The sequence below is a fragment of the Typopeltis vanoorti genome, chromosome 9, assembly GCF_054136105.1.
Source record: "Typopeltis vanoorti isolate ZY-2024b chromosome 9, IOZ_Tvanoo_1.0, whole genome shotgun sequence".
NCBI lineage: Eukaryota > Metazoa > Arthropoda > Arachnida > Uropygi > Thelyphonidae > Typopeltis > Typopeltis vanoorti.
In genome coordinates this window covers 14494576-14521767 of record NC_143557.1, presented here as the reverse complement: position 1 = coordinate 14521767, position 27192 = coordinate 14494576, and positions in this window count along the sequence as shown.

Genomic DNA, 27192 nt, shown 5'->3' with positions numbered 1-27192 from the left:
AGTAGTGATGGACCATATACAGCATTGGGCAGATGAGGATGATGTTATCCGTGAGAGTCAACATGGATTTGAGAACGGGCGCTCTTATTTTATCAACATACTAGCCTTTTATAATAAAGTTACAAGAGCATTAGATGAGGGAAAGGCATATACTGCCATTTTCTTAGACTTAGCGAAAGCATTTGACAGGGTGCCACATGATAAGCTGATATTTTAGTTGCAGCACATGAGTCTGAATGTCAGATTTGTCAACTGGATTCAGGATTGGCTGTCTGATAGGTATCAGAGAGTTGTGTATGGTGGAGCAATATCAAAGAGGCAGAAGGTTACAATGAGGTTCCACATGGCTCAGTACTAGGACCTACATTGTTTAACCTTTATATCAATGACATTGTCTGTGGATTGCAAGGAGATATTCAGTTGTTTGTGTATGATGCGAAGTTGGGAAGGGTTATTAGTAGTAGTGCAGATGTGGTAGCCCTGCAAGAGGATTTGAATAAGCTAGATAGATGGGCAAATTAATGGGGATTTCAGTATAATGCAGCAAAATGTAAGGTCTTGAGGTTTGGGAAACATCGATGGGATGCTGCATTCTCTATGGGAGGAGTTATACTGGAGGAAGTAGGGGAGACAAGAGATCTGGGGTTGATGATTGATAGAAACCTGAAATTTAGGGGACATATTGCAAAGGTGGTGAAGGTAACACAGCGGATTGCTGCAATAATGAGAAGGATGCTGACCTGCAGAGATAAAACAGTTATCATTCTGTTGTATAAGTCTCTGATCAGACCACACTTAGACTATTGTTCTCAGATTTGGTCTCCAGGATTTGAAGGGGATAAATTAACTGTGGAAAGGGTACAAAGGCGGATAAAAAAGATGGTTTCAGGACTGTACAATGATAATTATGAGGATTGGCTGAGGGAATGTGGACTGCAGAGTTTGGTGGATAGAAGGAGGAGAGGTGATATGATTGAGACTTTTAAACTGTTGAGAGGTGGTTACAGGGTTGACACTGGGGAGTTCTTTCGCTTGATTGAACAGCAGGAAGGATTGATGACAAGAGGCCATCCCTGGAAGTTATGAAAGGAAACTGTTTGCAAGAGGGTGAGGGGTGGTTTCTTTGCATGGGGGGGGGGGGGGGGTTGAACCATGGAATGCATTGCCTGATGGAGTGTTGAGAGCGAGAATGATCAATGAGTTTAAGGCGTGGTATGATAGACTTTGCATTTCTCGGGGGGGACCTCCCCTCGATGCATCTTGATAGACTTTGTGTTTCTTAGGAAGGACCTACCACGATGAGTCTTTTGACCTCCATGGAGGCCTGAATAATAATAATAATAATAATACAAGAACACGAATGGTCAATGATTTCAAGGAGTGGTATGATAGACTTTGTGTTTTCTAGGATGGGCCTTCCACGATTAATCTTGTGACTTCATGGAGGCCTTAATCATAATAATAATAATGTTAATAATATGGATGCTACATATTAATCATCATCATAATCATCATCATAATAATAATGTTAATAATATGGATGCTACATGGGCATTGAACCAAAGCTATTTAACAGTATTAATGTCTGAGTGTATTCAAAAGGTGAAAAGGCTAAATAATGTAGAAATAAAATGACTAAATAAAGAGATTAAGCATGAAATCTGGTAGTATCCAATGAATGTTGGTAATCATCTTTTGTATGAAGAGAACAAAGAGCATGCCAGGTAGGTGACTCAATTGGTAAAGACTGCAGAGGTACAGTATAAGAAAAAATCTGCCAATGGAGCTAAGAAAATTCCTTGTGAGTTCTTTTCATATGTGGCAATTAGAAGAAAAGATGACTATGGCAGGATGATGCTAGTTGATGACACTGTAGATTGCCAAATGGCAAAACACATCATCGACATAGTGTAACCACACTAGGGGGCTTGTATGTAGCTGGGTAAGTACCTTGTTTTCAAAGTGTTCCATATAAAAGTTTGCTAAAGGGGCAGGGGGGGAACCCATAGCAGTACCATTAGATTTTTCCTCCCCATATATCTTTGAATTATTCGAATTTACTATGTACACATATGACTTTACATTATATATATATATTATATTATATTATTTGACACCTCCATTAAGTCCAAAGGCTCATCGAGGGAGGGCACCTGCTTTACAACTGTCTCCACAACTCAATCCACCAACTGACCACAACTACATCCATGCCCAAGGCATGATTCGAACCCACAGCCTTTTGGATGGAGAGTGGATACGCTCTCCTCACTTGGCCAGCCAGGATGGCATGGGGGGAGGAAAAATCTACAAACAGATTAAGGGTACTACTATGAGTTCTCCCCCCTGATTTAGCAAACTTTTACATGGAACACTTTGAAAACAAAATACTTACCACAACTACATACTAGCTCCTAGTGTGGTTAGGCTATGTTGATGATATGTTTGTTATATTTGTGATTGTATTATTATTATTACTATTGTTAACATCTGACCTCCATGGGGTCATCATGGAAAGTACACACTATCACACAGAAATGCTTATCCAACCATGCCTTAAACTGATTCAGTGCGTCTACATTCACAACACACACTCAGGCAATGCATTCCACTCACCAACCACTCTCCAAGCAAAGGAATTCCTCCTCACTCCTCTGCTCACATCCTCCTTATACAGTTTCCAGCGATGGCCTTTTGTTTTACTCCCTTCTCCCATTTTTCAAAAAATCTCCTCTATGTCAACCTGATAACAACCCCTGACTTGCTTATATTTCTCAGTCATATCCCCCCCCTCCTCCTCCTTGTATTCACGAGGCTTTGCAATTTACATTCTATTAATCTGTCCTCAAACTCCACATTTCAAAGACCACTGACCACCTTTGTGAATCTTCTCTGAACCGTTTCTAACATATCCTCGTCACCATGAAAACCCGATGACCAAATCTGTGCATAGATTTGTACACATTTAATAAAATTGATTATCAGCTCTAGATTGCATTTGTTCTTCTCATGTAATTAACCATTTCAAGTATTGATTTCTGTATTGTTATTCTTTTCATGTAATTAAATATAAATTATACATTTTTCATTACATTAAAATCTTTAGATCTCTTGATGGAATTAGAAACAACATTCAGTGATACAGAAAACTTAAAAACGAAGGATCAGGATGAAAATTTAAAAAAGAAGTATCAGCACCTATGTTAATTTTTAAAAAAGTCTCGGAGACAACTGGCTTTGTTAAACTGATAAAACAGTTTGATAAAGTGAGCTGAGTGGTTTTTATATAATATTTTTTTTTGTAACTTAACATAGTTATATCATTTGGACACATTAATTGAAATTGGTTAACAAATTTGGGATTCTTTATGCTATATATGCTGGAATGGATCTCAACAAAGATAGATTAGAGGCTCATCGAGAGAATTAAAGAAGAAACTCCATAGTTAAATATGAAAGGAGTCTATAGTAAGGAGGAATCTAATACACCTATCAATAAATATTAAGAGGATTTTAGGTTAGTAATAAATAAGAAATAAACTCTACTGATAGTATTCCAAGTATCCAAAATAAAGCAGGAATTGATTCCACTTCAAACTAGTGCAGTAATTTTAATTTAAAAATTTCTTTTTTTTTATTATAATTTTTATTGTTTTGGTAATTTTTAGTTGTTAATTTTCCTGTTGAATTGGTTCCTAATATATTTAATTAATTGTCAGTGTATTTTTAATTAGTAATCCTCATGAACTGCAATTATCTGTAATCATCGAGGTCTCATTTTTAAGATATGTATGATAGAACTCATTCTGTTTTATCTAATAGTCTTCATTCATCTGTGCATTTTACAACACATCCAGATAGAATATTTATGTACTATAGACCTCATGTGTGAGATTATTATGATTAAAAAAAAAACAAAAAAAACATTGCAAATAATTCACTTGTTAATGATGATTTCAATAGAGTGTCTGAAATGCCAAAGTTAAATAATAAATTTATTTAGTTTAATCCTTTATCCAAGTGTAAGCAAACAAAGTTTGCACCTGAAAATATCTTCAGGACTGAGGTAAGGTGGTGCAACACCAAGCAACTCCGAGGAAAGGTGGACCAAGCTCTCATCACTCCTTGTCTCAGTATCTCCCATAATGCAAAGCACATCTCCTTGGAGACATGTATACTGCTGTGCATTAAGGGAAGGGCCACTACCCAGACCTGTTCCCCTTTGTTTAAGTGCGGGAATATCATTCCAAAAATCGTAAAATCCCCTGGATCACCCAATAATGAGCGACCCGCAGGATCAGAAAGTCAGAAATGCTCATCTGGAAGGGTAACAGCAACAGCCGTGCCTCAGTTAACTTCATAGGCTACAACATTGCCATTCATTACCCCCACCACGCAGGCCCTGAGTGACAGCAACAGCCGAGCCTCAGTTAAAACTTCACAATCTACAGCATTGCCATTCATCACCCAAGCTTCCAACCGGTTTCGACCTTTATTGAGGTCTCGTCAGTGGGAGGCAGACCCAAACGTGGAGATACTAAGGCAGAAGCCATAGGAGAGGTCATATTTACCTATACAAGTTGCCAACAGGTGTACCACCTTATTATTGAATTACTCTGGATTTAGAGAAAGATGTTGGAAGTTTATTTTGCGCTTGGTTAGACTATAATAAATTTAGTTCAATCCTTTATCCAAGTGTAAGCAAACAAAGTTTGCGCCTGAAAATATCTTCAGGACGGAGGTAAGGTGGGGCAACACCAGGCAACTCCTAGCAAAGGTGGACCAAGCTCTCAGCATTCCTTGTCTTAGTATCTCCCATAATGCAAAGCACATCTCCTTGCAGACATGTATACTGCTATGTATTATGGGAAGGACCACTACCCAGACCGGTTTCGACCTTTATTGAGGTCTCGTTAGTGCGAGCTTAATGCATAGCAGTATACAACAGCTTGGCCCACCTTTTGCTTGGAATTACCTGGTGTTGCACCACCTTACCTCAGTTTCTGAAGATATTTTCAGGCGCAAACTTTGTTTGCTTACACTTGGATAAAAGATTAAACTAAATTTATTATAGTCTAACCAAGTGCAAAATAAACTTCCAACATCTTTCTCTAAATCCAGAGTAATTCAATAATAAGGTGGTATGCCTGTTGGCAACTTGTATAGGTAAATATGACCTCTCCTGTTGCTTCTGCCTTAGTATCTCCACGTTTGGGTCTGCCTCCCTGATGGGTTTTTTTTTTTTTTTTTATATATATGAGAGGCTCTGCTTGGGACAGGTTTTTGCCTGTCTCTGAGTAGGGCCACTGCTGAGATTATGACTCTGTCTGGTTGTGGGGTGAGCCTGCCACCGGGTAGAGCCAATGCTAAGAAGTTTTTCTTAGTGACGAGGTGAGCCACTCACTGAGTGGAACAACACTGAGTTGGGCGGTCTTTCGGGATCATCTAATTTTTAGACAGGTCTTTACTTAAATACACCTCAATAAAGGTTGAAACCGGTTGGAAGCTTGGGTGATGAATAGCAGTGCTGTAGCCCATGAAGTTTTAACTGAGGCTCAGCTGTTGTTGTCACCCAGGGCTTGCATGGTGGGGTAATGAATGGCAATGCTGTAACTGTGAAGTTAACTTAGGCATGGCTGTTACTGTTACCCTTCCAGATGAGCAAATGAGCGTTTCTGACATTCTGATCCAGCGGGTCGCTCATAATCGGGTGATCCGGGGGATTTTACGAGTTTTTGGAAAGGTATCACCTCACTTAAACAAAGGGAAACTGGTCTGGGTAGTGGCCCTTCCCTTAATGCATAGCAGTATACATGTCTGCAAGGAGATGTGCTTTGCATTATGGGAGATACTGAGACAAGGAGTGATGAGAGCTTGGTCCAGCTTTCCTCGGAGTTGCCTGGTGTTGCACCATCTTAACTCAGTCATGAAGATATTTTCAGGCATAAACTTTGTTTGCTTACACTTGGATAAAGGATTAAATTAATATAGGTTAGACTATAATATTCTTCTTCTTATAATATTCTTCTTCTTGGTTAGACTATAATATAAATTTATTATAGTCTAACCAAGTGCAAAATAAACTTCCAACATCTTTCCCCAAAGTTAAAATAACTAAATTAAAGTTATTTTATTCTTCCTTACATTGCCCCTCTCTGTGGGGGCACCTGTTTGTGGTAGAGGGGAACTCCAGTGATGATACTGGAGTTCCCCTCTACCACAAACTGAATTTGTCTTCTTTGTTTTACTTCCTGTATTCTTCTCCTCTACTTTTCCTAAGTCTTTTTTGCTATCCTTTTTTCCAGATCACCATCACTCTGATCCAATACCCTGCTGCCATGCATTCCATATGATGCAACCCATGGATCTTCGGAAAAGAGGATCCTGATAGTTTTGCACTACTTTAGCCTCAACTTCGGCAAGACAGGCTGCTCTGGATGGCACAGCCAGGATCACTCAGCTAGTGGGCTTGCCTGCAAGAGTCAGTGGTGTTGCAGTAAGTCTCTTACTGCAGGCAAGCCCACTAGCTGATTGATCCTGGCTGTGCCATCCAGAACAGCCTGTCTTGCCAGTATCAAAGCAAGCCTTGATTCCTGACCCCACACCATGGGGTTGGGAACCAAGGCTTGCTTTGGTACTGGTATAGCATCTGGGGTAGCCCTGATACCCCACTCCCAAGCCGAGCACAGTCATTGCTTGCTTGTCAGTGGGCATCCATGTGTGGTTCTGTATTGGATGAGGATTGCCGTCACCACGTTAAAAACACCTGAGCATGAATTTTTCATCCTTGAATGTTTCGGGGGGACCCCGAACAAAATACTAATACCATAGATACAGCATTTGGTAACCAAAGTAAGAAACAAAAGATATGTGATACCAATAAAAATGTACCAGTGTTTCTGATTGGTTTTTCATCTGACACTACAGATGAAAAAACCATTTGTAACAACTCAAAAAATCATCAGTCACTTCTGCATACATCAAACCAGACAGGAAGAAGTGCATAGGATTCCCATACCTTACGTTAAAGGCATCTCAGAACGTCTTTCTAAAATTATGAAGAAATACAATTTTGCCACTACTTACAAACCTATCAACCAATTTTACAACTTATTACCTTCTCCTAAGGACAAATTCTCACCCTTGATGTTACCTGGTAATAATAAGAACTTCGTTGAGATTCCATGCTCATGCAAATTATCTTACTTTGGACAGACAGGTAGGTCTGTTCAGAAACGCATCTCGGAACATCAAGACCACATTCGTCTTCTTAAACCGCAGAAATCTGGCCTCTCTCAACACGGAATTGAAAATCCAAACCATAGGATCCATTGGGAAAAGGCTTAACTTTTACATAGATCTATATTTAAACATGAACGTTTATACAAAGAAAGTTCTGAAGCCCTACTACACAGACCAAACCTAAACCGCAACGAAGTTCTTACTATTCCTAAAGTATGGGAAATTATCATACAAAACTGTGTTAAATAATTAACGTTTTTTTTTTTTTTTGTACTACTTTAGCACGTTATGCACGTTTTCATGAGATTCTATTGTAATCATGCACCCTAACTGTATGTTATTCCTAATTTTTGTTTAAATACTGTACTGATGATGTCCTAAGATACTTAGGATGAAATATTTACAATTAAATAATTTTCACTGTGGTTTATATGTGTGTTTCTTCTAATTATGAACGCACCACAGGTTTCGTTATTTTAAAAAAAAATACTTCTTCTGTTGTTGCATCATTAAAGTTTGTAATGAGTTCAGCAATTTCAGTCACACCTAAGTCTCTATAAAAGGGTTTCAAAAAAAACAAAAAAACAATACCATTGGCTCAATGGTGTTGAACTGCTGAAACCTCTTGTAAAATTCTTCCTGAAGCCTTTAAGCTATTTAACAAACGATTCCAGACAAACTCTGTTGTCAATCATTTTCTTCAGATTTGGGAAATGATTGATCAATTTCCATTCCAAATAATATATCGACAAAGTCAGCTTCTCTTTGAATGATCTGATCGAACTTATCATCATTGCAATGTACAGCTGAAGTACAGCTCCACCAATTCAGTACATAAGGGAGGGTGATTATGAAGAGCTCAGGATACAGCTTGCAGGTGTAGCGTGGAATGAGGAGTTAGCTGGAAAAGAGATCAATGTAGCTTGGGAGATTTTCAAAAACTATTTAGTAGAAGCAATGTCTAAATGTATACCACAGGTGAGAAGGTTAAATAAGGTAGGTGTGAGATGGATGAATAAAGAGATTAAGCATATGATACAGAGAAAAAGGGCATTGTGGAGGCAGCATAAGAGAAGTGGAAATAACCAATTCCATGAGGTCTACAAAGACCAAGCAAAGAGGATAACTTGGTTGGTGAGGGTAGCTAAAGAGAGGTATGAACAGTTGGCTAATGAAGCCAAAAAGAATCCTAAGGAATTCTTTCAATATGTAGCCAGCAAAAGAAAGAATAATTATGGAAGGATGACATGTATTGGAGAAAATGGTATAAAGACAGCTGATGCAGAATGTGTGTGGTGGAGATACTTAATGAACAGTTCATAAAGATCTTTCAATCTTGTGAATGTGACTTCATGGAGGGATTGAGAGCAGTTGATGATGGCAAGGAGAGACTGACTGTAGGTGAGCAAGGGGTGTATGGGGATTTGAGTAAACTAGATGTTAATAAGGCTGTGGAACTTGATAATATATCACCACATATTCTGAAAGAATGTGCCAGAGAGTTGACACCTACCTTGACATATTTTTTTAATGTGAGTCTTGCACTCAGTCAAGTTCCTAAGGAGTGGCAGGAGGGCAAGATTGTGCCACTTTATAAAGGAGGCGATCGAACTCAAGCATCAAACTATAGGCCTATCTTTGTGTCAGGTGTTGTGGTTAAGTTGTTAGAGAAGCTTGTGAGAACTAGGATCCAGAGTTGGGCTGATAACAATAGTATTATCTTTGATGGACAGAATGGATTTCCTAAAGGGAGGTCATGTTTTAGTAATCTACTTACTTATTACAATAAAGTGACTGCTTCTTGGACAGAGGAAAAGGATACACAGTAATATACTTGGATTTTGCAAAGGCTTTTGATAGAGTACCTCATGATAGGTTGACAGTCAAACTAGAGCAGATGGGGTTGGATATTAGATTGGTGCATTGGATTGGAGACTGGCTATCTGATCGGTATCAACAAGTTGTGTATGGGGAGCGATATCCAGGAAAAGGAAAGTCACTAGTGGAGTGCCTCAGGGGTCTGTTTTTGGTCCATTACTCTTTAACTTGTATATTAATGATATAGGTGAAGATTTGGATGGAGATATTCAGTTGTTTGCAGATGATGCAAAGTTGGGACGAACAATGAAGTGTAGTGAAGATGTTGTGGCCATACAAGAAGACTTGAATAGATTGAGTGATTGGGCACAGAAATGGGGATGTAAGTTCAATGTTGCGAAATATCAGGTTTTAAAATTTGGAAAACAAAGATAGGTGAGAATATATTGTTGGAGGTAGAGGAAATAATAAGAGATCTGGGGATGATAGTGGATAAGGATCTAAAGTTTAGGGGACACATCGCCAAAATTGTGAAGACAGCACAAAGGCTTCTGGGAATGATGCGGAGGACACTGACGTGTAGAGGTATGGAGGTTTTTTTTCCGTTGTATAAGGCTTTGATTAGACCACACATGGACTATTGTGCCCAGATTTGGTCACCGGGTTTTCAGAAGGATGTTGAAAAGGGTCCAAAGGAGCCTGACTAAGGTAGTTTTTGACCTCTGGAATGTCGAGTATGAAAAAAGATTGAGAAGATGTAATTTTCAGAGTCTGGTGGACAGGAGGAAGAGGGGAGATATGATAGAGACCTACAAGTTGGTATAGGGTTGTTATAGGATCAATGCTGGAGAAGTTTTACATAGAATAGTGGGAGATCAGGGGAGAACCAGAGGTCATCCCTGGAAACTGTATAAAGAGGGTGTGAGTAGGGGAGTGAGAATGTGGTGTCTGCAAAGAGTTTGAATGTGTTTAAAACATGGTATGATGAGCTGTGTGTGTGATAAAAGGACCTCCCAGATGAGTCTTTGACTCCATGAGGTCTTGGGGTGGTAATAATAATAATAATAATAATAACCTTATATCTCTGTATCTCAAAGTGTAACACGTTGCATTTATTAACATTAAAGTGCAACCCCACTCATTTGTCCAAGCTATAAGTGTATTCAAATCTTCCTGTAGAGAATTAACATCAGCACTAATCCTGATAATTCTATCTAACCTTGCATCATTGGCAAACATTTGAAGATCCCCAGTCAGTCCACAAATAAGTTTAACAGGCAGTTAAACTGAGGCACTGAGCAATATGATATGCTGAGAAATATAACACTATTAACAAAAATGCTTCTTAAATATTTCTTACACATATTGTAGCTTCTACAGTGATAGAGTCATGAAGAACCCATCACCTCATGCTAATAAAATGATGAAAGAGTATAAATATGCATTTATCTAAACCAAAAAAAAACTTCAACAGTCCAGTCTCTTGTTTTGCTGCAAACATCATTAGATTGTTTATTTCAGAATTTCATTTGCAGTGGGCACCAAATATGGAGAGTCAACTACTGAGCTTCGTATTATATTCCTAAAGTAGTATAACACTGTAATGATTAATTAAAAACTTTAATTAAGGAGATAAATAGCAGATATTTTGTATGGAAAGTAGTCTGAGCGGAATAGGCCTGAGAATGTGGTAACAGTTCTATGAACGATTTTAGAGTGCAGTTTTATAAGCATTACATTTAATAGTAGCTCCTCTGATGATGAGGCTTTTGACTCCATGAAGCTCTGGGAATAAAGCAATAATAATACTCATTATTATTATTGCATGGAGAGTTCCATGCTGTCTGAAGTCTCATTGCAGGAGACCCACACAAACTTTATCCAGACAGTACTTATCATACCTCACCTTGAACTCATTCATTGACATAGAACTCGCAACATATTTTGACAATCCCTTCCACTCATTCACCACACCAAGAAAACAGCCTAGTTCTCACACTCTTACTTGATTTTCAGAAATGATCCCTTTTTTGGTCCACTCTAGTCAAGTGAAAAATTCCTCTGCGTCAATTCTGTAAAACCCTTTTAGTAAATTATATGTTTATCATATTTCCTCTTTTTCATCTATTAACCATATTCATCAACTCACAAACCCTCGATCTCTCCTCATAGGAAGTATCCTGCAGATAATTCAGCATCTCAAGACATTCACCTCAGGTTACTCTCTACCACTTCCTCAACCCCAAAAAATCCAAATGACTAATGACTAAAATCTGTGACTAATCCAGATGTAGCTATATGAAAGCTTTACGAAGAAGAAGAATGATAATTTCTTTAACTCTGTTTGTTATTATGTTTTCTCATAACCAACTAATCCTGTGAAGTACTCTGGGTGCTCTAACAATGTGATGTCTGGCTTCAGCTCTATCCATCAACATCCTCATTTCTCTAGCTTCATCAATTTTCTAGTGCACAATTCTGTCTTCTTTTCCATCATCCATTATCCTTTTCTCATATGAGCCTATTTAAATCATTCTACAAGCTCTCTATATTGTTTTGATTAACTATGATGCTACCCGATTTTGTATCGTTAGCAAACAACTTAATATTTAAGTAATTTCCTGTATCATTAAATTATCTACTTTACATTCTGTTCCTCTGTGTGCTGTTATTCTAATATATGTCCATCAGCCACACTGATCTCCACAACATCAGCTTCAAATCCATTTCCATTTGCTCTGATTTGTAATTTGTATAAGAGAGTTCCATCTTCTCCGATGATTTTTCAGAACCTGGCAGTATCATTGTGAAGTAATTTCTTATATCCATCTCAACTGACTCTTTGTTATAGTAAGTGAGCAAAGGTTTCAGCTTGGAGATGAAGTTTTTCAAGGCATTTTTTGCTGTGGATACACTGTGAAGTTACAGGTATTAAAAAATGCAATTAATAGACAGTTAGTTTAAATGAGAAGAAAGAAAGTATTACAGCATTGAGAAGTGCAATGATAAAGTGCATTCCAAAAACAATAATAGCATCACCAGAAATAATCAGAAAATGGATGGAAGTGCAGGTGATGATAATAATGGAATTGAAAGGAAAAAGCAAGAGTTGATAAAAATGGTGAGGATGAACATGGAGAAGGAAATTGAACATCTGAAGAAGCTATTGACAGATGTGTAAGAAGAAAGTTAATAGAAAGAAGCAAGTATTAAATAATAATAGGGTAGTTTTCTATGGAGATTCAGTCATTAGAAGTAGGATGAATAACGAGGTATGTTAGACATGCTTTCCTTGTGGTACATTGAAACAAATACCTGATGCTTTGCATGAAATGAAAGAACCAGCATTAGAATGAGTGGTAATGGTGGGCACAAATGACTAGGAATGTGATAAAGGATTTGAAGAAGTTGTAGTAGGTGAAGGATAACTGTATCATTGAGAAAGTGGCCCAGATGCGATAATACTGAATGAAGATGACTGAATTGTATTAGGCAAATGGTGTACAATTTGTGAATGTATAGAGTGAATTTAAAGATGTAAATGGTTTAAATACGATGGATTGCATTTGAATTGGTTTGGTGTTGGAAATTTGGACAACTGATGTTTTCTGAGAGTACATGAGGATCTAGATGAAGGATCAAAGAGAGTGAAAAAAGCAGGTTGCCGAAGGACAGGAAGAAGATGTATCAAAAACTTACTTCTACTCCTCACCTGTCTTAAAAGAAACTCGAGATTACCATAAATTTAAGGAGGTCCTAATATCCCAGTTTTCTCAAGTAAGGAATGTGGGACCAAATTTATGGAAGCTCCAGAAGATGGTGCAAAAAGACAAAGAAAGTGTGTCAGACTACCACAACCGAATCTTTGCTCTTGCCAATACATTAAGTGTCTCTGACAAAGACCGCCACCATCTTAACTGGGCAGTCTTCCAACATTTTAGGGGGGGGTTGAGACAAGAACTGAAGGAGACAGCATTTGGAAAGGACATAACAAATTTAGTGGCGTGTTTGACAGCAGTAAAACAAAGAGAGCAACTGCTTGGAGACATTTGTCCTGCAGCCTCAATTGGTTCCGTCAATGTCATTAGAGAAGAGAGAAACAGCATTAGGGATCAAGACGCTAAGGTAGAACATCCAGAGAGGAAAGAAAAGCAGAGAGCACAGAAAGGATGTGAAGAAAATAGACCTGAGACAGTCTACCAGGTTGCCACTAGCAGTCCAGGTCTTGGTAAAGTTCACTCATTGATTAAGCAAGAAGTGGAGAGATTACAACAGCCCATCATGGAGCTTCTTGATGCTCTACTAGGTCAACTGACAACAGCTTTAAGGACCAACCACGAGAACTCCTCATTTCCAGAAGAAAGAATTAATAACCTGATCCACCAGAAAGTTGAAAGGATGCAGACCCCACTTCTTGATAAAATGGACATGATGATGAATAAGTTATCAGAGTTGTCAGCTAAATGCAACGGCAATTCTCCTATGTCCTTGGACAGAGATAATTCTGGGGGTTACTCCCAGGAACTCCCAAGATGCTATAGCTGCAATAAGTTGGGACATCTAGCCCGTAATTGTTTCAGCAAACAAGAAAATTCAAAGAACTATCATTTTGAGGCTAAGTCACATGTATGTAGCAAACAGGAGGAAAGGAAAAGGGGACGAAATCAAAAAAGAAACACGGAATTAACAGTAGAGGAAGGATATGTGAGAGAAACTTTAGGGCACTAGTAGACACAGGCTTCTATTATCCCCAAAAACTACTTCAGGGAGATAGAGCCATATGTAAAGGGAAGGGTAAAGCACCTAAGAAGACCCATCAAACTTCTGGGAATATCCTCTTCTATTACCCAAGCTACGAAGTCTGTGAGGCTGAGAGTGAACTTGCCAAAATTTGGAATATCCGCTTGGCACAATTTTATAGTCCTGCCGAGGAACTCTCTTCCTCACCTAAGATTGATCCTTGGGAGTGATTTCCTATCTTAGTTTGGGTTCTCTTGTGATTACACTAGAAGGAAAGTTTGTTTTCAGGGAAGAGGAAAAGGGAACACTGGAGCCGAAAGGGGATCGCTGGCTAAAAGGGGAGGGAGACACAGGGTTTAATACACTCAAAAATCCGAAACTGAGTGAGATCTCCCTGTCAAGGACTGTAAAGGATCCTGAGATAATCAAACCCGAGGAAGAAAAGACACAAACTGAAGAAAAGGTTGCAACCCGCGACAAGAGTGAGAACAGCAAGGGCACTCTAGAAATTAACTATGTAGGTGTTAGGCCGACCATGATTAACCCTTTTAAGGAATTCAGGTCCAGAAAGAATGCAAGGTTCATCCCCAGAGGATTGAGGGAGAAACAAAAAGAGTTTTTATAAAAAGGGGGAGCCTTTGTTAGATCCTGAATGAAGGACTCTTGCAAAGAAATCATTCATTCAGAATCTAACATACTAAACTTACTAACAAAGAGAAATACCTGCACATCAGCTGAAATCAAAAGTGAAACTTCTTCACTTTGTGCATAAAATTGTTAATTTTATCTTGTGTTCCATGTATTTTATTCTATTGTGATTATACTAAGATCGATTTAGAGAATGTTTTAAAGGAGGAATTTTGTTAATATTGATTTAAGCCTCACTTTAGCTGATTAGAGTGATTGTGAGTCACCAGATAGAGATTAAATAATAATTCTTAGAAGGTATACAAGTACATGTGTCCAGCGTAACGCCGGAGGCAGTAGCTTACGCGGAACGTATATCGACGTGTATTCCGTGAATCCAAGAGCATAACAGCATCGGGAAAGCAAGGGGTGAAAAGATATAGGTTGTGTGCAAAAAGGACTCCGAAAAAGGGGGCGCTCTAACGAAGAATATAAGGGGATGAGCGCCATATCGAAGGTCTCTTGTTGTATCGTTTTCTTGCTTGGTGGTTCGGAAGTTAGTGTGTAGTTTTGCGTAGGGGAGGAGGATGAAGTCTGTGATAAGATGTCGGAAAGCGAGCTTTCTTGAGAATGGAGTAGGATTCTATGCAGAGCTGAAGGTAAAATTTCCAGTCCTAGTAGAGTCAAGCCGTTGCTGAAAAGTCCCATCAAAATGTATCCTGAAACACAGAGATTCGAGTTCGTTTTCAGCAGAAATCATGAAGAAAGCGTAGCCCCTACATTGGTGTAAGGACAGCCAATAGATAAGAAGTAACCAGACATGCACGTAGTGATGAAAGACACTGGAAAAAGTTTGGTAAAATAAAATTACTCTGTTTTATGTATAATATTCCTTAGAAGAGAGAAGATTATATGTGTATGTAAATTAAGAACATTTTCTAAAGAACTTTGTGGACAGTCTCTAATTAGAAAGTTAACTTCCTTTGAGAGTAAGAAGAATTGTTTGGAAGAGATCTTTTGTGTTGTTTGTGATAGAATTAACTTAACAAGATTAGAATAGTGGATTTTAATAACTGAGTAACATTAGAATGTTTGTTTATATCATCTTATGAATAGCATTGCAGAAAGGAAATTTAGCTTAACTTCATATCATTTGTAATCTATCCCAATTTTCAATTACTGTGTTTTACGATGTCTCATAACCTTTGATTTAATTTAGAATATGTGAACTTCTTAACTCGAGTTTTTATTTAGTATTGAGTCAAATTAAGTGTATGAATTTTTGTGTATTCTGTTTAGATATTCCAATAATCATGTCATATTTACCTAAACCTGAGTCATACCAGATTGCAATTCCAAACTACCACTTATAAAAATAGAACCTATTTAAGCGGGAAGGAATTAGGAAGTGTATATAATTATAGATTTAGGTCATGACTGCAATAGTCTGAATCTATACAGCCATGTTAAAGTAAGATATTGTGTAAGAAAGCCTCAGAATCTAGTATTGTCTCCCTGAGCAAGGATCCTTTCTGCTATAGGATACTGGCTGGCACAGCATAATATAAATTTGCCAGTATCCGAAGAGGAAACAATCCTAGATATAAGTATATTAGGCCAGATATCTGACAAAGTAAATAGCGATAGAAAGAAAGAATAGATATATATAAAACAGAAAATATATAGAGAAAGCAGCGACATAACAATAGAGCAGCCGGTAGGATTAAATTGAATAAGGTTTTAAATAAGAAAGGATTTCATCAAGTAACAAACTAAGTAAGTATAAATAAAACTTTCACAACACCTACTGTACAACTCTCCATCTCCACTACTGCACAGAACCTCTACTACCAATCACTTACATCAACGCCATCTACTGCCAATAACCACCACCACCACAGCTAATATTTTTTGTCTGTAAATTGCGTGTGTTCTGAAGGGTCGATTTGTCTGTATACGGGATGAAAAATCCGAGTTTATATAGGCGAAACACAATGCATAATTCCTATCAGATAAAAGGAACATAAACAACACCTTAAATATAACTATGGTGACGCTGGCCTTTCTGATCATGCCCTGAACACTTTACATACAATTGACTGGGAAAGCACCAGTTGTTTACATCAGACCAAAGCATGGTATGAATGCAAATTTAAGGAAGCCTGTGAGATTCTTATCAACTACCCCAATATGAACAATAATGATGGTCTAAAAATCCCAAGCATATGGAAGGCACATATTCCACCCACAGAACCTTTCTCCCTAAGAGTTAACTATAAACAGGACTGTAGATAATCTAGAATCCTAAATCTAATATAACACTTGCAACTGCAACTTAAATATCAGCTTATCATGTGGTTCCCTTCAAATGCCTTCGCTAAATCCAAGAAAATGGCAGTATATGCCTTTCACTCATCTACTTATTATTTATTATTATTATTACCGTCCCAAGACATCATGGAGTCAAAGACTCATCTGGGAGGTCCTTTTATCACACACAGAGCTCATCATATCGTGTTTTAAACACATTCAAACTCTTTGAAGACACCACATTCTCAGGCAAGGCATTCCAATCATTCACAGCTCTGCATGAAAAAAACCTGCCTCTCACTCCCCTACTCACACCTTCTTTATACAGTTTCCAGGGATGACTTCTGGTTCTCCCCTGATCTCCCACTATTCTCTGTAAAACTTCTCCACCATTGATCCTATAACAACCTCCTTACCAACTTGTAGGTCTCTATCATATCTCCCCTCTTCCTTCTGTCCACCAGACTCTTCAAATTACATCTTCTCAATCTTTCCTCATACTTGACATTCCAGAGGTCAGAAACTACCTTAGTCATTCTCCTTTGGACCCTTTCCAACATCTCTTCTTCCTTCTGAAAACCCGGTGACCAAATCTGGGCACAATAGTCCATGTGTGGCCTAATCAAAGCCTTATACAACGGAACAAGAATCTCCCTACTGCTACACGTCAGTGTCCTTTGCATCAATCCCAGAAGCCTTTGTGTTGTCTTCACAATTTTGGCGATGTGTCCCCTAAATTATAGATCCTTATTGAGTATCACCCCCAGATATCTTATTTCCTCTACCTCCAACAATATATTCTCACCAAGCATAAATTCTGCATCCCATCTTTGTTTTCCAAATTTTAAAACCTTACATTTTGCAACATTGAACTCTCATCCCATTTCCATCCCCAATCACTCAATCTATTCAAGTCTTCCTGTAAGGCCACAACATCTTCACTAGACAATATCAATATTAGACAAAGAATTCACTATCAAAGAGATGGGAATGTATTTGGAATTATAAGCCAGGTGATTATAATAGTGTTAGATATCAACTTGGGGAATTTCATGGAGGGAGGAATTTGAAGGCCGGGATATCATTAGTGCTTGGGAAATTGTGAAGGAATATTTGTTAGCAGCAATAGTAAGCTGTATTCCACAAGTGAACAAGAGGACACAATTTGGTGTAAAGTGGATGACAAATAATATTAAACAGGAACTGCATGTGAAAAAGTATTATAGAAGAGATATAAGGAGACAGGTGAAGAGCAGATGCATGAAGAATATAAGACACAGGCCAGGAGAGTGACTAGTATGGTAAGTAAGGTGAAACTGGAATATAAAAAGAGATTGGCCATAAGATAACAAGAAAATCCTAGGGAATATTTTAGCTATGCTGCCAGTAGGAATGATTGTGAAAGAATGACATTGTGGGATAAAAATGGAAATAGAGTGACTGATGCAGAGGACATAGTGGAATTGTTCAATGAACACTTTATTGGAGTATTTCATCCTGGAGGAGTAAATTTTAATACTAGAGGGATAGGGCAGGTTCGAGGTTTAGAGGTGCAGGAGAAGAGTTTGTTCCAAATACTGAGTACTCTGAATGTCAGTAAAGCTGTGGGACTGGATGGTATTTCACCACGAGTTTTGAGAGAATGTGCTAAAGAACTGACAGCTACTTTGACCTGGTTTTCAATGAAAGTCTGGCTATGGAAAAGGTGCCCCAGGAATGGAAGGAAGGTAATATAGTGCTTTTGCATAAGGGTAGTAGCAGACTGGAAGTGTCTAATTATAGGCAGTTTGTGTTTCATCAGTAGTTGTTAAGATCTTGGAGAAATTAGTGTGGGACCGGATACAGCATTGAGTAGATGAGGATAATGTTATCTGCGAGATTCCACATAGATTTGTTAAGGGGTGCTCTTGTTTTGGTAATATGCTAGCCTATTATAATAAAGTTACAGAAGCAGTAGATGAGTGAAAGGCATATACTGCCATTTTCTGAGATTTAGCAAAGGCATTTGACAGGGAACCACATGATAAGCTGATATTTAAGTTGCAGCATAAGTTTGGATGTCAGGTTGGTCAGCTGGATTCAGGATTGGCTGTCCAATAGGTATCAGAGAGTTGTGTATAATGGGGGAAGTTTCAAGGAGACAGAAGGTTACAAGTAGGGTTCCACAGGGCTCAGTACTGGGACCTATATTGTTTAACCTTTATATCAGTGACACTGTCAGTGAATTGCAAGGGGATATTCAGTTGTTTGCGGATGATGTAAAGCTGGGATGGGTTATTAGTAATAGTGCAGAGGTGGTAGCCCTGCAAGGGAATTTGAATAAGCTAGATAAATGGGCAAATGAATAGGGCTGTTGCTTTAATGCAGCAAAATGTAAGGTCTTGAGGTTTGGAAAACATCAGTGAAACACTGCATACTCTATGGGAGGAGTTATACTGGAGGAAGTAGGGGAGACAAGAGATCTGGGATTGATGATTGATAGAAACCTGAAATTTACGGCACATATTGCGAAGGTGGTGAAGGTAACACAAATGATTGCTGCAATAATGAGAAGGACACTGATCTGCAGAGATAAAAGAGTTATCATTCCGTTGTATAAGACTATGATCAGACCACATTTAGACTATTGTTTTCATATTTGGTCCCCAGGATTTGAAGGGGATAAATTAACTGTGGGAAGGATAACAAAGATGGTTTCAGAACTGTACAATGTTAGTTATGAGGATCGGCAGATGGAATGTGGACTTCAGAGTTTGGTGGATAGAAGAAGGAGAGGTGATATGATTGATACTTTTAAGCTGTTGAGAGGTGGTTATAGGGTTGATGTTGAGGAGTTCTTTCGCTTGATTGAACACCTGGAAGGAGTGATGACAAGGGGCCATCCCTGGAAGTTATGAGAGGAAGATGAGACTGAATAGTGGTTTCTTTGTATGGAGAGTGGTTGAACCATGGAATGCATTGCCTGATAGAGTAATGAGAGCGAGAACGGTCCATGAGATTAAGGAGTAGTATGATAGACTTTGTGTTTCCTAGCAGGGCCCTCCCTCGATGAGTCTTGATAGATTTTGTGTTTCCTAGGAAGGGCCTCCCTTGATGAGTCTTTTGACTCCATGGAGGCCCGAATAATAATAATAATAGTAGTATATATTTGAAACTACTGCCCCGTTATCGAGTTATTTACAGACACGTGGTTTAGATATGTTTACTGCATGGAGTTTAGTAGATTCAGCTACAACAAAGTTGAAGGAACAGACAAGAACATTTGATAATGTTCACATCGAGGCACTGGAATTTGTAAATAAATGTAGTGACAAGATTTCACAGTTGAATATGGATGAAAATTAAACATTGGAAATTGACTCTTTGGAAACAGAGGAAGAAGAAAAGAATGGCAGATGAGCTTATAGATGATGAAGGAAATTCCTCAGATTCTCTAGCTGATTTTCGAGTAAATGTGTTTAACCTAATAATGGACTGCACCATCCATTCACTACATTCACACTTTGTACAACACAAAAAGTTGTATAAAAATTTCCCCTGCTTGCACCCAGCAAATTTTAAAACTATTGCAGGGAAGTTCCTTGAAGATGAATCCTTCCAGTGCTTAATAATACCTTCCAATCAAGGTATTATTAAGCTGTCTCCACAAATCAGCAAAGATCAAGTAATATTGGAATTGTTTGTTTTGCTTCAAACTTTGATGTATTAAAGCTATTTCCTTAATGATGGTGAGAATATGGATTCCAGTTGCAACAAGTGTGAAATTTGTATCACTTGCCCATCGTGTGTACTAGAAATTTTGGCATCCAACAGACTTCATGACTTCATATTATGATACCTTTATGAACTTTATAAAGTCATCTGCACACTATCAGTTACTCAAGTCCAATGTGAGAGGACATTTTCAAAGCCAAAAATCATAAAGACAAAGCTAAGAAATTCACTCTCTGAGGAGAACTTGGAATCATACATGTTCCTATCCATTGAAAAGGAATTGTTAGATGAATTGGATGCAGAAGCAATTATTGACAGATTTTCACAATCATCTAGTGAATTCAAACGATTGCTCTTAATAAAGCGAACTGCATGAAATATGCTTTTGAACTGCCTGTTAATGTGTAAAATAATGTGTACAAGCAAACTATTTAAAAATATCCACCATTTATTTAAAATTTAAAAAAAAATTAAAAATTTCAATTATAACAATCTGTATTTACATTTAGTATTTACTGTATACTGCCACTAATATGTACAATATATGTACACTGTAATTACTAAAAAATATACATTTATTTCGCAAAAATTTTAATTGTACCTTTTTTTTTTCCACTTATCTATGTTTTGAAAATTTTATTTATTTATTATAAAACTTAAATTATAGCCTTATAATTGTGGGTGGGCCCGCTTTATCTCCTGGCAAGCAATATTTTTAGACCCAGTCTGCCTCTACTCGTACTCCACATTCCAAAGACCACTCATTGCCTTTGTGAATCCTCTCTGAACCCTTTCCAACATATCATTTTCACCATGAAAACCCTGTGACCAAATCTGTGCACAGTAATCGATGAGGCCTGATCAAGGCCATTGTATAAAAATGGCATCATAAGCTCTCTATGTCAGGGTCCTCCACATTATTGCCATTATCACATGTGACGTCTTCACAACTTGTGCAGTGTGGCCCCTGAATTTCAAATCCTTGTCTACCATCACTCCCAGATCTCTAATCTCCTCCACTTCCTTCAAAGTTTCCCCATGAAGTGTATACTATGAATCTCATCTTGCTTACCAAATTTCAAAACCTTACACTTTGCAACATTGAACTGCAGTTCTACTTATCTGCCCATTCTTGTAATCTGTTCAAGTTCTGTAAGGCCATAACATCTGCTTGACTTTGCATTGCTCTCCCCAATTTTGCATCATCTTCAAACAGCTGCATATCACTAGTTATATGTGTAAACTCATCCTAATATCATTAATATGCAAATTAAACAACAATGTTCCCAAAACTGATCCCTGTGGCCTTCCTCTTCTGGGATACAACACTCCCATATACAACTTTCTTATACCTATCCGACAGCCAGTCACCAATCCTACTCAGAAATCTTTTATCCAATTCCATCTGTTTCAATTTATTTAACAGCTTGTCATGTGGCAGTGTATCAAAAGCTTTTGTAAAATCCATGTACAGCACTGTATATGCATCTTCCCTATCCAAGAAATTTGTCACCTTGTTATAGTACATAAGTAAGTTAGTAAAACATGATCTCCCTTTAACAAACCCATGCTGATAACCACAGAGAATACTGTTGCTATTAACCCATTTCTGTGTCCTACTTCTCACCCATTTCTCTCTATTTCCTTCACCACAACTCCAGATATACAGATTGGCCTAGAACTTGTATCCACAGTCTTATCATCACCTTTATGCAGTGGAACAATTTTCCATCTTTTCACTCCCTTGGAATCTGTGCTCTTGTATAACTCTTATTAAGCAGGCATGCCAATTTTACTGCCAATTCCCTGGAAAATGCCCTTGAGATGCATGACGATATGTCATCAAATCCTATCAGATTATTAACATGAAGGTTATTTATTTCCTCAAATATCTCCTGCTCACTCATAATTAAGCCATCCTCTATCCTAGGCCATCCAATCTAAGTTTCTGATGATTCTACCTTGATGACGATGAAACACCCTTGTAAATTGATCACTAAAGTAAATAGCTCAACAATGTCTTCTGCAGCAGTTACCATTCTACCATTTTCATCCATTCACATTATTGTACCATGATCATTCTTCCTTCTCTTGCCACATATCTAAAAAACTTTCTAGGGTGTTTCTTTGTCTGATTTGTCAATTTCTGCTCATTCTGCACTTCTGTTTTACTTCCTAATTGATCCTCTCCTGGCTTACCCTTTCTACTTTTCATGTATTTCATGTAAGAGTTTACTACCATTATTCATCTTGTACCTTCTTTTCTAGATTTCATGCTTAAGCTCTTCATTCATCCATTTTACACATACCTTATTCAGCCTTTTGGCCTTCAGAATACATTCACACTTTGATGCTGTTATGTATTTCTTTGTTAGTTCCCAAGATATTTATTTCCTTACCAATCAACTCCTTATTCCATGCTATAGCTTCAAGCTGTCTCCTAAGCTTGTCATAATCACCAGCCTTGTACTTCCAAATATATCCTCTCCTTACAGAAGTCTGCATATGTCTAGACATAACCCAGTTGATCACTCTCACTGACTGTTGGATAGTACGAAGATTGGCTGTCTGAAATTATTATTATTATTATTATTATTATTCAGGCCTCCAAGGAGTCAAAAGACTCATCGTGGGAGGTCCTTCCTAAGAACATAAAGTCTGTCAGGATTCATCGAGGGGAGATCCCCCTTAAGAAACACAAAGTCTATCATACCACTCCTTAAACTCATTGACCGTTCTCGCTCTCACCACTCCATCAGGCAATGCATTCCACGGTTCAACCACCCGCCATGCAAAGAAACTTCCAGGGGATGGCCTCTTGTCGTCACTCCTTCCCGCTGTTCAACCAAGCGAAAGAACTCCCTTGTGTCAACCCTGTAACCACCTCTCAACAGTTTAAAAGTCTCAATCATATCACCTCTCCTTCTTCTATCCACTAAACTCTGCAGTCCACATTCCCTCAGCCAATAATACATGCACTTTGTGTATGATGAAGCAGTATCTCAAAAAAGGAAGGTGAAGAGTTTGCCTCAGGGTTCGGTGCTCCTGCTGTTTATCTTATTTGTTAATGATATATCATATGGATTAACGAAGTTAGGTATAATTGTTATTATCATTATTATTATTAGTAGTAGTAGTAGTAGTAGTAGTAGTAGTATTAAATTTGACCTCCATGCAGTCAGAGCTCATTGGGAGGTACACACTGTCACATACAAAATTCATCCAATCATGCATTAAACTGACTCAATGTGTCTACATTGCAACACACTCAGGCAATGCATTCTACTTGCTAACCAATCTCCATGCAAAGAATCTGCTCCTCACTCCTTGCTCACATCCTCCTTAAACAATTGCCAGGGACAAGAAACAAGTGACCTCTTGTTCTATCTCCTTTTCTATTCTATGAAAAATTTCATCCATTTTAATGTGGTAACAACTCCTTACCAACTAATATGTCAGTCATCCCCCCCCCCTTCTTCTCCTGTTAACAGGGCTTTTCAAATTACATTCTTTCAATCTGTGTTTATACTCCACATTCAAGACACCTTTATGAATCTTCTCTGGACTCTTTCTAACATATTCAGTTTTCAGGATTTTTCATAAGTATAGCTGATGTTAATTTTCTAGGAGGTTGTAATTACAAATGTGTGGCAGGTTGTAGTTAGTTTTATTATTGATAAATGCAATGTACTACACTTTGGGGTGCAGAGATATAAGGCTGTATGCTATATTTGTGAAGTTATGCTTCAGGAAGTGAATGAGGTTCGGGATTTTGTGGTGATGGTGGCAGCAGACTAAAGTTCTGAGGTCACATTGCATATGTTGTGAAGACTGCTCATCATATTGCTGCTATGATAAGAAGTACATTGACATGGCGATAATGATGGTGGTGCCTTTGTATACAGCATTATCAGATTCATGTATGGTCTGATAATTCTGCTCAAATTTGGTCATTTAGTTTCATTGTGGTGTGTAAACACAGAAATAGGAAACAGAGATGAATGAACAAAGTAGTAATATCAGGACTCTGGAATGCAGGATATGCAAAGTGGGGTGAGGGAATGTAGATTACAGAGTTTGGTGAACAGGATAGGATGGCAAATCTATGAAATGTAGTCACAGTATTTCATTGTTAATGAAAAATGATGATGTACTTCAAAAATATGCAAAGGAAGAGTACCATCATGAACTTTAGAATATTAATGAATATCATTAGTATTGTATTCCAAAACTCGTTGGAACACTTCTCACTGGTTACAAATGGTATAAGAAAGGGCCTCATAAATTTGAAATTAGATATCAGTTGTACAGATAATGAACTTGTATTGCTTGCTCATACAATATTAGCATCGTAAGCAATAAAGCCTGTTGAAGAATGTGAATTTCTATGTCACTGATGTAATGTAAAAATTTATACCCTGTGAATTAATAATTTAACACCCATTATAAGCAATGAAATTTAAGATGCACTGATAACTTGCATAAAGAAATGACAAACATCTTATTTTGGTGTTCTTTGTTATCCTTATGATCTAAAGAAATCAGATGATCAAGATTATGCAATTTTAATAAAACCAACAGATATTCATAAAAATAATCATGAATGTAGTGAAACATCTTTATAATAAAAAACATGTAATAGAAAATTCGATAGAAGTTAGCGTCATTCCATGTTTGGGGATGCTGCAACCTGAGATTGATTTCCTTTGACATTAGCTAGCTATCAATCTAGAAAAAACTTCAATTGGCAGTTGAGAAACCTGAGTTAGTCAATGGAAATCCAAGTAAAATTGCTTCAGGCCTAACATAAGAAAGGAACTTAAAAAAAAAAAAAACTTTCAAGGAAAATATTATTATTATTATTATTACTGTTATTCAGGCCTCCATGGAGTTAGAAGACTCATTGTGGGAGGTCCTTCCTAAGAAACACAAAGTCTATCAAGACTCATCGAGGGGAGGTACCCCCCTAAGAAACACAAATTCTATCATACCACTCCTTAAACTCATTGACCATTCTCGCTCTCACCACTCCATCAGGCAATGCATTCCATGGTTCAACCACCCTCCATGCAAAGAAACCACTCTATACCCTATTGCTCACAGTTTCCTTTCGTAACTTACAGGGATGGCCTCTTGTCATCACTCCTTCCCGCTGTTCAACCAAGTGAAAGAACTCACCAGTGTCAACCCTGTAACCAGCTCTCAACAGTTTAAAAGTCTCAATCATATCACCTCTCCTTCTTCTATCCACCAAACTCTGCAGTCCACATTCCCTCGGCCGATCCTCATAACTATCATTGTACAGTCCTGAAACCATCTTTTTTATCCGCCTTTTTACCCTTTCCACAGTTAATTTATTCCCTTCAAATCCTGGGGACCAAATCTGAGAACAATAGTCTAAGTGTAGTCTGATCAGAGACTTATACAACGGAATGATAACTGTTTTATCTCTGCAGGTCAGCGTCCTTCTCATTATTGCAGCAATCCTCTGTGTTACCTTCACCACCTTTGTAATATGTCCCCTAAATTTCAGGCTTATATCAATCATCAACCCCAGATTTCTTGTCTCCCCTACTTCCTCCAGTTTATCTCCTCCCATAGAGTATGCAACGTCCCATCGATGTGTCCCAAACCTCGACTTTACATTTTGCTGCATTAAACCGATACCCCATTCATTTGCTCATCTATCTAGCTTATTCAAATCCTCTTGCTGGGCTGCCGTTTACTAATAATCCTTCCCAGTTTCGCATCATCTGCAAACAACAAATATCCCCTTGCAATCCACCGAGAATAAAAATGGCTTTTGATTTCCTAATGATAAGTCAATCAATAACTATTTGTATCTGAGATATCTTTTTCTGCTGCTGGATTAATGTGTACGAATATCACATTTAGGGGGCTATCACCTCAATAAATTGCCTTGTTTTATTAAATTAATTTAATAGAAAGGAGACGCTAATTTTTTTAAATGCTTTGTCGAATTATGAATGTTTTGGTTTTCCTCAAGTGCTATTTATGTTTCAAAAAAAATTTGATTTTTCTAATTTTCTAATTTTTTCTTGAGAGCAAAAAAACTTTTTATGTCATGTTTATGTTTCAAGTCACATTGGATAATGGCAATGATGTGGAGGACCATGAGATGCAGAAACAAAGAGGTTATAATGCCATTGTGTAAGGCCTTGATCAGGCCCCATGTGGATTATTGTGCACAGATTTGATCACCGGGTTTTCATGGTGATGAGGATATGTTAGAAATGATCCAGAGAAAATTCACAAAGGTGAATAGCGGTCTTTGGAATGTGGAATACAAGGACAGATTAAGAGAATGTAAATTGCAATGCCTCGTTATTAGCAGTTGGAGGGGATATGATTGAGAAATATAAGCCAGTTAGACGTTAATCGGTTGACATGGAGGAGATTTTTCATAGAATGGGAAAGTGGGATAGAACAGGTGACCATTGCTGGAAATTGTATAATGGAGGGTGTGAGCAGAGGAGTGATGAGAGGGTCCTTGGTTGGTGAGTGGAATGCATTGCCTGAGTGTGTTGTGAATGTGGATACATTGAATCAGTTAAAGGCATGGCTGACTACTGCACACACATCTGGGTGACAGGGTTTCTTGGTGATGAAGAGGAGGTGGAGAGGATCCAGAGGCGAGTGACAAAGATGATAGCAGGTCTATGGAATGAATCTTACGAGAACAGCTTGAAGATTTGACAGAAACTGGTTGATACGCAAAAAAGG